The 12,477-nt window shown below is 45.4% G+C and overlaps 1 non-coding gene across 1 annotated transcript; it reads right to left on the bottom strand.

Annotated features, from left to right (window-relative positions):
* Positions 1–10,096: 10,096 nt before the first annotated feature.
* On the bottom strand, positions 10,097–10,169 carry TRNAV-UAC (transfer RNA valine (anticodon UAC)). The gene has a single exon. It is a non-coding gene; the product is annotated as a tRNA-Val (tRNA).
* Positions 10,170–12,477: the final 2,308 nt, after the last annotated feature.

Genomic DNA, 12,477 nt, shown 5'->3' with positions numbered 1-12,477 from the left:
GGGGTGGGGCTGACATATATACAGATGTGTGTGGGGGCTAACATATATACAGGTGTGTGGGGAGGGGGGGCTCTGACATATGTACAGGTAATAGGGGGGCTGACATATATACAGGATTGAGGGGGGGCTGAGTGCATAAAGGTGAGGTGGCCGGTGTTTGGATTCGGTGGGATGGCCCTTGGGTAAGCACTGGGGAATGTTGGTGGTCAGGCTGGGGGGGGGGGCAGGCCTACAGCTGTGTAAGGGGCCCACAAATTCTTTCTCATGGCTTGAAGAACATGGGTCATCATCTGTTAGAAGATCACCAAAGAAGTGTGTCCATCACCCGGGGAGGGGGATAGGTACTCTTACCCGAAGGTGTGCAATGTATTGCCAGCAGCAGAGGGTCAAACATGCATGGAAGACAGAAATCCGCGAGACAATCATGGAAACATCAAACTTGGATACGCCAAGTAGAGGAACGAACGTGGAATCCAAACCTCCAATCGACCATCATTGGGACTCCAAGATGACATACCAGCGTCTCAACCACCTGCTGCAACCACTGTACACCCAAAATACTGCACACCAATGGATCTACTGATCTCTAAAGCCGCGTACACACGTAGCGGTATGTCCGACGTACTTAGTCTGGCGGACTTCCCGCCAGACTGTCTGTCGGACTTTCCGAACGGGCTACTTGCCCACACACGGCACTTTTTGAGCGGACTAATACGGCGTACTATCCGCCCTACTTTTGAAATGAACAGACTCGCCCACACACGCAGAGGAAAGTCCGCTCATTTCGAGCGCGTCTCCAGGTAGGCGGGGCCCGCGAAGGAGACGTCGCTGGCCCCGCCGCCTGGTATGGACTTAAAGGGGAACCCCCAACGCCGAAAAAAAACGGCGTGGGGGTCCCCCCCAAGTCCACAACAGACCCTTGTTCGAGCACGCTACCCGGCCGGCCAGGAAAGGGGGGCTGGCCGGGTAGCGTGCTCGGACAAGGGTCTTTTGTGGACTTGGGGGGGACCCCCACGCCGATTTTTTTTCGGCGTTGGGGTTCCCCTTTAAGTTCATACCAGGTGGCAGGGCCAGCGAAGTCTCCCTCGCGGGCCCCGCCTACCTGGAGACCCGCTCGAAATGAGCGGACTTTTCTCCGGGCGGGAAAAGTCCGCTCATTTCAAAAGTACGGCGGACTGGCACACACACGGCCGGATTGTCCGCCGAAATGCGAGTCCAGCAGGAAGATTGGAGTGCAACACGGCATTCTAAGTCCGCCGTACTTTCGGGTCAAAAAAGTATGCCGGAGGCTACACACGGGGGGGATTGTTTGGCGGACTTGAGTTTGCCGGACTTTTCCACCGGATTGTTTGATCGTGTGTACGCGGCAAAACACTCATAGGATCATACCACTTCCAGTACATGAGGGGGATATCAGTCTACTCCCAGAAACAGATGAGAAAATGTGTGTGCACAGGACTAGCCCACAAGATGTCAGAAGAGGAATGCCCTGGACAAATGGGTGCATTGCCCATTATTAAGAAACAGAAGAAAGTGGGAAAAGGAGAGGTTCAGGAGCTTGTGGAAAATGTTACAAGGAGGCGAAAAAAATAGGGTAAGATCTAATTTCATGAAAAATACACTATCGCCATTATCCTTATTATGTTACTGTGCAAATTCCTAAGTCACTTCTCTACCGCATACCTCCCAACCTTTTGAGATGGGAATGAGGGACAACTACTAGAAAACGTATGTAGGCATAGGGCATGCCCCCTGACACACCCCCTTAACCACTTCAGTCCCAGAAGAATTTACCCCCTTCCTGACCAGAGCACTTATTGAGATTTGGCACTGCGTCACTTTAACTGACAATTGCGCGGTCATGCGACATGGCTCCAAAACAAAATTGACGTTCTTTTTTTCCCACAAATAGAGCTTTCTTTTGGTGGTATTTGATCACCTCTGCGGTTTTTATTTTTTGCGCTATAAACAAAAAAAGACGACAATTTTGAAAAAAAGCATTATGTTTTACATTTTGCTATAATAAATATCCCCCAAAAATATATAAAAAACATTTTTTTCCTCAGTTTAGGCCGATATGTATTCTTCTACATATTTTTGAAAAAAAAATTACAGTAAGTGTTTATTGATTGGTTTGCGCAAAAGTTATAGCGTTTACAAAATAGGGGATAGTTTTATTAATTTGATTAATTCATTTTTTTTTTTTACTAGTAACGGCGGGAATCAGTGATTTTTATCATGACTGCGACATTATGGCAGACACATCGGACATTTTTGACACATTTTTGGGTCCATTGTCATTTATACAGCAATCAGTGCTATACAAATGCAGTGATTCCTGTGTAAATGACACTGGCAGTGAAGGGGTTAACCACTAGGGGGCAGTGTAGGGGTTAAGTGTGTCCTGGGGCATGTTTCTAACTGTGGGGGGTGTGGCTACATGTGATATGTCACTGATCTCTGCCCCCGAAGACAGGGAGCAGAGATCAGTGACACTGTCCCTAGGCAGAACGAGGAGATGCTTGTTTACATTAGCATCTCCCCGTTCTTCCATCCCCGCAGCGATCGAGTCCGTGGGACCCCACTCACAGAGCTTGCCGCGGGCGCACGCGTGCTGGTCGCCTCCTAAAGGGCCATGTACAGGTACGTGAGTCTGCCTGTACGAGCCCTTCTGCCGATGTATATCGACGTGAGGTGGTCAGCAAGCGGTTAAAGGAGAATTAACCAAAAAAAAAAAGTTAATTAAATCCACAAGAATTTTTTTTTAACACTAATATTCCTTTATATTGGGTTTTAAAAGTTACAAATGCAGCAATTTAGAAATTGGTTCAAAAGCACTGGAAAACACTTTTTGAAAGATAAAAAGTGCATTTTATATACAAATATATAGATCAGACCGAAATGAGTGACAAATGAGGAGGAAAGAGGGGCAGAGGGACTTTGTTCCAAATCAGGGACAGTTGGGAGCTATGCTCTACTGTATGTTAAGCCATGCCCCTTAACCAATTTAGCCTTGCTCAGTTTTTGCTGCCGCATTTGACCTTTTTTTATCACGCTATAAGCAGGGGCGGACTGACCATTGGGGCACTCGGGCACTGCCCGAGGGCCCCATGCCACTAGGGGGCCCCATCAGGGTTGCCAGCCTCAATAAAACCAGGGACAGTATGTGTCTGTGTGTGTGTGTATACTGTATGTGTGTATACTGTGTGGCCCCATAATCTTCTATTGCCCGGGGGCCCCATGAGTTGTCAGCCCGCCCCTGGCTATAAGGCCTAATGAACAAGGCTGCCTGGGGCCTTATGATGTATAATTTGGGTGTATTTCCCTATCCAGGAGCCACAGGTTCTGGGTACAGTCATCCACAAAATGCATTTGTTGTAGGTGGCTTCACGCTGTTTTAACTGCTTGCCGACCGCCTCACTTAGAAGTACTCCAGAAAATCGGCATCGCTGTGCTGGATCACATAGCTGACGTGTCAGGCAGCACTTCTGGGTAGGGGCGCTCGCATGTGCTCCCGCCGCCCTGGCTGTGCTTAGTCACAGCACAAGCTGAACAGCGGGTGCCGGTCAATGATTGACCACCAGCACCCACTGATTGGCTCCAACATTCAGAGATGGGAGCTCTGTGATGTAAACAACACAGAGCTCTGAATAATGACAGGTGAGCTTGCTGTTTTTTTTTATTACATGGAAAGCAGGGAAAAAAACAACAAGCTTTAGTAGTAAAAAGCACCACATAACAAACACATTACATATTGTTAGGCACTGATCACTGTATTAGTGTCACCTTTGATGCCAGTGTCAGTTAGTGTACAACCCCAGCCAGTGTCAGCCAGTGTCAGACTGCTCGCCATACTATCACAGCCCCACTTGAAGTCGCTGGTCACTACCATTACTAGTATAAAAAAAAAAAAAAAAATTTCAGTATCACCAGATGCTATAACTTTCACACAAACCAAATAATATGCACCAATTGGGATTTTTTTCTACCATAGACATGTAGCAGTATATATTTTGGCCTAAATTCATGAAGAATTTAATTCTATTTTATTTTTAATGTTTTTTAATGGCCATGTTTTATAGCAGAAAATAAAAATTATTGTTTGTTTTTTATTTTCAAAATGATATTTTTTCGTTTATACCGCAAAAAATAAAAATAAAACAGCGGTGATCAAATACCACCAAAAGAAAGCTCTGTTTGCGTGAAAACAAATGATATAAATGCAATTTGCGTACAGTGTTGCATGAATGCACAATTGCCAGTTAAGTTAACACAGTGCTTAATAGCAAAAAATGCCCTGGTCATGAAGGGAGTAAAATCTTCCGCAGGGTAAGTGATTAAACATGTGTACAGATGTAAGGCTCTGGGCGCATGATTATGCAAATACTGGAGAGTACGGGCTTAAGGCTCGTATGCAAGATCAGAAAATAGTATGAAAATTACCGCTTTTGATCGCTAGTACACAGCTTCTGAGACCCGATCTTGACAATTCATGCAAAATTATCCGATGGGACAAGCACAAAATGTTTCTTGTACAATACCGGATCATTTAATCAGTGCAGTTTTGTCTGAAAATACAATACAAATACAATACATTACATCACTTCTGGATTTTTATTCTGTCGTCCGAGAATTTTCATAAGTTTAGTAACCTCTTCATTTTCAATATGAGACTAGCATGGAAAAAAAAAGAAAAAGATGATCATCTGTCCGATAATCTCATCATGTGTACCAGGCATTACAGCTATTGATTTCTATTGGTGGCTGTTTGTGGCACCAGTGACTCCTAGGTGGAGAACCATGCCCAAGTTTTAGGGAAATGGCCTGAGAGCCAGATGAATGATGCCTAAACTGTTCACCCAGGTTGGCATCTCTGGGATAGGTAGTTTGAGAGGGAGGTGTTCCTTTCTGCACTCATAAAAATTCAGCTTTGTTTCTTTTTATTACAGTATATTATACTATATTTTATATATATATATATATATATATATATATATATATATATATATATATTGTGACAGAACCAATCCCATACTCCGATTGAGTGCTTCCGTCAGTATACCGCTTCCTAAGTCTGAATATAGATATCAGATATTCTAACCGCTCACAAGCACAAAACAAGATGACACTTGCTTAGCTGCTCAACATGGACTCATTTATTAGAACCAAAATGACCAGTATTTATAATACAGTAGAAGACTAAAACCTAACCTAATTAGCATGAGCTAATTATCTAATCATTGACCCAGACTAGTTGTCTGAGAGATAGGACTTTTCAGGGTAAGACTATGTCTCCTAGCTCACTGATTGACTATTCAATACATTACCATAAACATAAAAACAGGGTTAATTAGCACAAAGAACAATGTGTGGACTCTTACAAGCCAGACTAGACTCATTTACACAACAGACAGATGGCTGGAGTTGATGACATTAGCATCTAACAGTTTGTGTCTCAACAGTGTGATTCAGTCTATTGCTAATATGGCAAATACATATCCAGAGTCTGTGTGTCTTGGGGGGGGGGGGGGGGGGGGCATGGATCTGAATCCAAGTAACACCTCAGGGGTCCCCAGGCATCCAGCTCACAAAGAGCACCATTCCCCCAAATGCCAGGGTCCATAATTGCAAGGCAAGAGGCTCACATTCTGTCCCCTCCAACAGTCTCTGTCCCGGCTAGGTCTGTCACATTTCTCCCCTTTCGGCGGGAGACTAACACAGGAGGAGACCCCAGACGGGTTGACTCCGAAGTTAGTCAGTGATTCCAGTCCCCCAATGCCGGTATCCACACAGTACCCCAAACAAATTGGTCTAAACAGAGTATTCCTCACCCAGCCAACCTCTGCCTCTGCCTTCAGCCGCTGAAGAGAAGACAGGGTGACTGGGCTCACTCCATCAAGTTGTTGAGGATCTGGGCCGACCACCCAGCATCCCTGGGGTATACAAGTGGAGACTGAAATTCCATCCATCGATATCAGCTCAAGCTGCAGTTGTGTGTAGGGGCCAGTAGCATTCTGTCCTGTTAGCACTTCAGTTGAGGACCCCACATCATCCACTTCAGCTGACTTTTGGGGAGTCAGGCTGACTGCCCCGACTCCCTGGAGCTCTGCAGCCATTACCAGTGCTGGGCAGAGGTTGGTAGCACTCTGCCCGGTTGCCAGCACTTCAGCTGGGTTGCTGTCATCATTCTGGGGCGCCGTCAGCTGTTGGAACTCCCTTTCACTGGTATTGTCTCCCAGGTGCATGAACCCTTGTTGGGGGGGGGGGGGGGGAAATGTCTGCTTCTCCTCCCTTCATCTCTGAAATCCACTGGGAGAGAGAGACCATCACCTTGTCACCTTGGGCCTCCGAAACTGCCACAGTGTGGAGCAGGGGTCTGCAGTACTCTGTCCTGCTGCAAGTACTTGAGCAGGTGATGCATAATCTATGACATCCTCTGATGAACAGTCCATTAAGTCCATAAATTCTCTAATCTGTGGCTGGAGAGATGGGCCAACTGCCCCAGCTCCCTGGAACTGCACAGTTGCTGCCGGTGCTGGGCAGAGTTTGATAGCACTCTGCCCTGTTGCCAGCCCTTCTGCTGGGGGCTCCACATCATCCGCTTCGGCTAACTGTTGGGGCAAGAGGCTGCATTCCTCCACTCCCAAACTGTGTAGCTGCCATTGAGGAGGTGAGCTGGCTGCTTCCGTTTCCGTTCCCTCATCTGGCTGCTGGGATGACATGTCTGTGGTACTGTCTCCCAGGTGCATGGATCTTTGCTGGGGAGGAAAGACTGCTTTCTCCTCCCTGCCTGACGGTTGAGGAGGGACAACCAACACCTCCTCTCCCTTCTCCCCCTGTATCTGCTGCTGGGAAGTGATCACTACCTTCTCACCCTGAGCCTCCGGAACTGCCACAGGTGTGGGGCAGAGGTCTTGGACCCTCTGTCTGGTGACCAGCGCTTCAGCTGGGGAAGTTCCTTGCAACTCCACAGATATTTCTGTTGGTGCTGGGCAGAGCACAGTGAAGTTTGGCGCTAATACCAGCTCTTCTGCTGGAGGCTCATCCGGTTCTTCTTCCTCAGCATAAATGTCTATCAAATCCCCTGTCACTGCAACTGGTGTCTGGGGATAGAGTTTCCCCATCTCCTGTCCGTAGAACCCAGAAAATGCTATTGGTGCTGAGCAGAGGTTAGCAGAGCTTTGCCCTGTTGTCAGCACTTCAGGTTTGGGGACAACAATCTCTGGAGTTTCCACTGCCGATTCTCTGGCATGCTGCTGAACGTGTTCTAGCAGTTTCCTGTATGCCCTTTCCAGATGCTGTTCCTTCCTTAACAAATGGTCCAGATCAGGTTTAAGCTCTGAGACCCCTGCAAGACCGAGGGGTAGGGGTAGGTTCCCCTTCATCGCCAAACATAAAACGATCTGTAAGGCTCTCCCACAGCAATCCAGGGCCTCCAAAGTCATATCCCTCTGGAGAGCATTCTGTTGTCTCCCCTAAATATCCATGCTCTGCGTGCCATTGCAGAGCCCGATAATGATTGTCCAGCTCTATTTCCTGCTGAACCAGCCTGTCCAACTCAGTCACCCATTGCACCTGGGGCCGCTCTCCCAGGAATGCCATCCACAATGCCCGTTAGTCACTGGCCCATTGCTCTTGGGTTGGAAAGCACTTGCCCTGTGTTATACCAGCGAGCTGGAGGGCTCCAATCCAGAGCTCCACCCGAATCCGCTGCCTGAGCTCCAGGTATTCATCCTCAGACACAGTCCTGGTGTATGCTGAAAGGCCGATCTGCAGCAGCCCCGGGAACTCTGATGCCAGGTCCATATCTCCGCTGGGGGGACTTAAGTCTGCTATCCTGATCTTGGATCCCAGTGGAGGTTTGGATGTCCCAGACTGCAGGAAGCAACCCACTGCTTGCCGCCAATGTGATGGAACCGATCCCACACTCCAATTGAGTGCTTCCATCAGTATACGGCTTCCTAAGTCTGAATATATATATCAGATATTCCAACCGCTCACAAGCACAACACAAGACGACACTTGCTTAGCTGCTCAACATAGACTAATTTATTAGAACCAAAATGACCAGTATTTATAATATAGTAGAAGACTAAAACCTAACCTAATTAGCATGAGCTAATTATCTAATCATTGACCCAGACTAGTTGTCTGAGAGATAGGACTTTTCAGGGTAAGACTTTGTCTCCTAGCTCACTGATTGACTATTCAATACACATTACCATAAACATAAAAACAGGGCTAATTAGCACAAACAACAATGTGTGGACTCTTACAAGCCAGACTAGACTCAATTACACAACAGATAGGTGGCTGGAGTTGATGACATTAGCATCTAACAGTTTGTGTCCTAACAGTGTGATTCAGTCTATTGCTAATATGGCAAATACATATCCAGAGTCTGTGTGTCTTGGGGGGGGACATGGATCTGAATCTGAAGTAACACCTCATGGGTCCCCAGGCATCCAGCTCACAAAGAGCACCGTTCCCCCAAATGCCAGGGCCCATAATCGCAAGGCAAGAGGCTTGCATTCTGTCCCCTCCAACAGCATCTGTCCCGGCTAGGTCTGTCACACACATATATTATACTACAGTATATTATTAGGGCTGTGGAAATTAAAGATTAATTCATTGATTAATCGATTCATTTTTTTGATCGATCAAAATTCTTTTGATCGGTACTCACCTCTCCGTCGGCTTCCGGGTCTTCAGGGAGTTCCATCAGAGATCTGGTGACGTCACGGATATCGACGTCACCGGAGTCCTCCCCCTTTCCGCAAGTGCCTCCGTCTGCTAACGAAGGGAAGGGGGAGGAGTCCAGTGACATCGAAGTTCTCATTGAAGTTCTCATTGAAGTTCTCATTGAACATAACGCGTATGGGGGAGGAGCTATGCATGACGTCACCCACTGCTACCCTACGGAACTAACATGATTGTCGGCTTTACATGCTGTGTTTTTATTATCTTTATGTGAGTAGTTTGTGTTTGAACACAAAAATTGAATCTTATACTTAAGCGGTGAGCACTTAGATCTTTTCTTTCTACCCATGACCTGGTGTCCGCTTGCATGACCACCTGTTTGCACAGGGGTCCATGCCATAAGGTGAGAGTGATTAGTTAGACTGGAGGTTTAGGGATTGTCACGCTACTGTGGGAAAAAAAATTACTTACGTCAGTGCTACAGTTTGAATTTAAAATATATTTGTGTGAACTGTGAAGTTAAGTCATGGATTGTGGAAACTAACTGGTGTCGGGTGGTTGTATATAGTGTATACCACATTTACCACTGCCTAATGCAGAGTGGCAATGCAAGGAGATCAGCTAAAAGTAGTTGGATCTGTATGTGCGTTATAATAAATCGAAATTAGTCGATTAATCAATTTTAAAAAAAAAAGTTTAATCGAAAATTGTAATCAGTAACAGCCCTATATATTATACTATTATATATATATATATATATATATATATATATATATATATATATATATATATATATATATATATATATATATATATATCATTATATTACTGTATATTATACTATAATATATATATATATATATATATATATATATATATATATATATATATATATAGCGAGAGAGAGAGAGAGAGAGAGATATCTATAAAAATATAGATATATATCTATGTATATTATAGTATATTATAGTATAAAAGAGGAATAATACAAATTCAATTTTTCTTTCCAGAAAAGCTTCATTGACGTCAGATGACCACTAGAGGGCACTGCCCCCTATCTGATTGCTGATCAATGGCAGTCTTACTTTATTAGTAGTTTATTTTTTCCTCTAATATATGATCCACAATCATTTAAAAATCCCACCAAAAAATCCATCCAGGGGAATTCACAAATAAAACAAACAGAGCTCACCAGCATGTCTAGATGGTTCTCTGTGCATGATGTAGTATAATGTACAGTCTGATTATATCGACTTATCAATAATGGACATGATTGCAATACAAAGAACAGGAACCGTGGAGGATCGGTGACATTGGTGACCCATATAGTGCAAAGAAAAGAATTACAGCCACACAAGGTCATGAGTAAAAATATATATATGAAAAAAGTAAAATGTGGTTCCACTGGGGCTCGAACCCAGGACCTTCTGCGTGTAAAGCAGACGTGATAACCACTACACTATGGAACCGCTGTGATTGTATTCATGAGAGAACTGTGTCTGTTCATATGTAAAATAATATGTTTTTTGAATCATTAGAGGCTTTTCCCTAATATTGTTAGTACAAAGTGCCTGCTTCTTTCTTGTAATTTATATTTATATATATATATATATATATATATATATATTTTTTTTTATGCAATGGGAACTTTTGGACTTTACTCTTCATAGCACTAGGTGGCGTCCATGGATGTCATTGAACTCTCACTACATTAATCTATGGAGCTTCTATATGGAAAGGAATGTGAGGCCTAAGCAGGGTGGTTAAGGACTCTTCTTTCACATAAACCTTGAATTCTAAAGCAACCTAAGGTCCCATTCACACTTTGCGCAGTGGGAACGAGTGTTTCCGCTCGTGTTTTTTTGTGCATATTTCCACATGTCGCACATAGAGAGGAAGCAAAGAATGACCTACAAGGACAGTGATATCAGTTTCTTCGCAGTTCCCTCTGAATGGACGGTAGGGTTGTCACCTGTCCTGGATTCACCCGGACAGTCCAGGTTTTGAACCATGTGTCTGGGTTTAAGTGCCAGTTTACACTGCAGCGATGTCCGACATCGGATGTGATTCGCACCACACTCTAGTGCAGATCACATGCGATGTCGGTGCGATGCGATTTCAGCCATACAGATAGTACAGCTGAATATGCATCGCATTCAGTCCAAAATCACACAGGACCCTTTTTTGGTCCACAGCAGAATCGGATCACATGGATCCAATTCCTGTCTGAATTTGCAGATCGCACTGCGATATGCGAACTGATTTGGGGGTGTCATTAACTTTTAATTGACACTCCCAGCAGTTTGCATATGGCAGTGTGAACTGCCAGCAGAAGACAGATCCTGCAGTGGATTCACAGGGTTCTCACATCGCTGCAGTGTGAACTGAGCCTAAGTCCACCTTAAACCCGGACACATTATTCAGACATGTGGCTTGAAACAAGGTTTGACAGGAGGGGGCATTATGTATGCATTACTATTCTCTTTGGAGTGCCTAAAGGTCCCAGGTCTGTTACAACCCTATAGTGTAACAGGTGGCGAGGTGCAGGCGGCGGCTCCAGTGTCCCCTCCAGCATGGCAGACGGGCCCCATCTACTTGGTGAGGTGCGGGCAGCTGCTTTGGTTTCAGCTCATCCATTGGCTTCCGCCATGCATCTCCACTCTCTTCCTCCTAAGCGCTGGGTGTCCAATGGGATCGCCTAACATTTTGGCCAATCGACAAACAGGTCTCACAAACCCACTTTCTGATGGGCAAGGAGGAGATTTAGTGTGAAAATAGCAAATATTCATTTGCTATCGTCACACAACTGGATGGAGCCCACCTTTTTTTGAAGCCTATTAGAGCCTCCGGCTCTAATCACATGCACCCCTCCCATTTAAATCCATGGTCTGGCACCCTGTATGTAGATCAGAGGGCCGGCGCTTGGATGGGGGGGCGGCACGTGCGCTCCTAATGGATGGGTCGCCACTGGTCAAAGTGCTGTATTCATCTATACATTAGTATTTTAGGTGCATATTTTATGCAGGATCATCATCATTACTCTACAATTAAGCCCAATGTGGGTGAAACACGTCAGAGGGATGTGACCGATGGGCTGGGATCTGAGTTGAACACAGTTTTTTATTCACCTTACATTGGAGTTGAATATAATGTGCGGCGGTATCTGCATGTTATCTTAAAAATAAGTGCCTATATGGTTTAAAATTCAGTATGCCACTGTCTCACCCTGCTCTGCACATGTTCAGTTGCTCTCTATTCTCTGCATGCTGACAAAATTCAGAGCCACTAGAGGCTGATCTTGAAGCTTTACTGTTGCTGAAGGGGAAAGAAGGCAACAGGAATGACACAGACTGTGCTGAGGGAACACAGATCAGGGGGAGAAAAGAAAAGCAGGAGAGGTGACAAGACAAACTCTGCTGCCAGGGAGACACAAAAGAGTTAAACTTACAACGATAGTGGTCTTATCTTATCTCCCTGATATAGGGTTGCCACCTTTTCTTCAAGCCAAACCCAAACACTTTAGCTGCCTGGGACACCTTTGGGTGCCCCAAGAAGAGTAATAATGCATTGCTTATAGTGTGCCGCATCAAACAGTGGGTGTGGCCAAATTTATTTTGCCGACATCATCACTCTGCTCCCCAGTGATGCCAAACCTGCCCCCAGACAGCCACCCAGAGCTCCCTGGTGGCAACAGATTTGTGTGTGACTATCTTGGGTACTTGGGTTGCCACAGCCTGGTCTGAATAATGTGTCCGTGTTTCAGGCTGCCTGAAACCC

Source organism: Lithobates pipiens, unplaced genomic scaffold (genome assembly GCF_037356315.1).
Source record: "Lithobates pipiens isolate NorthernLeopardFrog02 unplaced genomic scaffold, aLitPip1_a1.2 Scaffold_16, whole genome shotgun sequence".
NCBI classification, from domain to species: domain Eukaryota; kingdom Metazoa; phylum Chordata; class Amphibia; order Anura; family Ranidae; genus Lithobates; species Lithobates pipiens.
The sequence above is the reverse complement of the archived record's forward strand: the minus strand, read 5'-3'. Positions and strand labels throughout refer to the sequence as shown.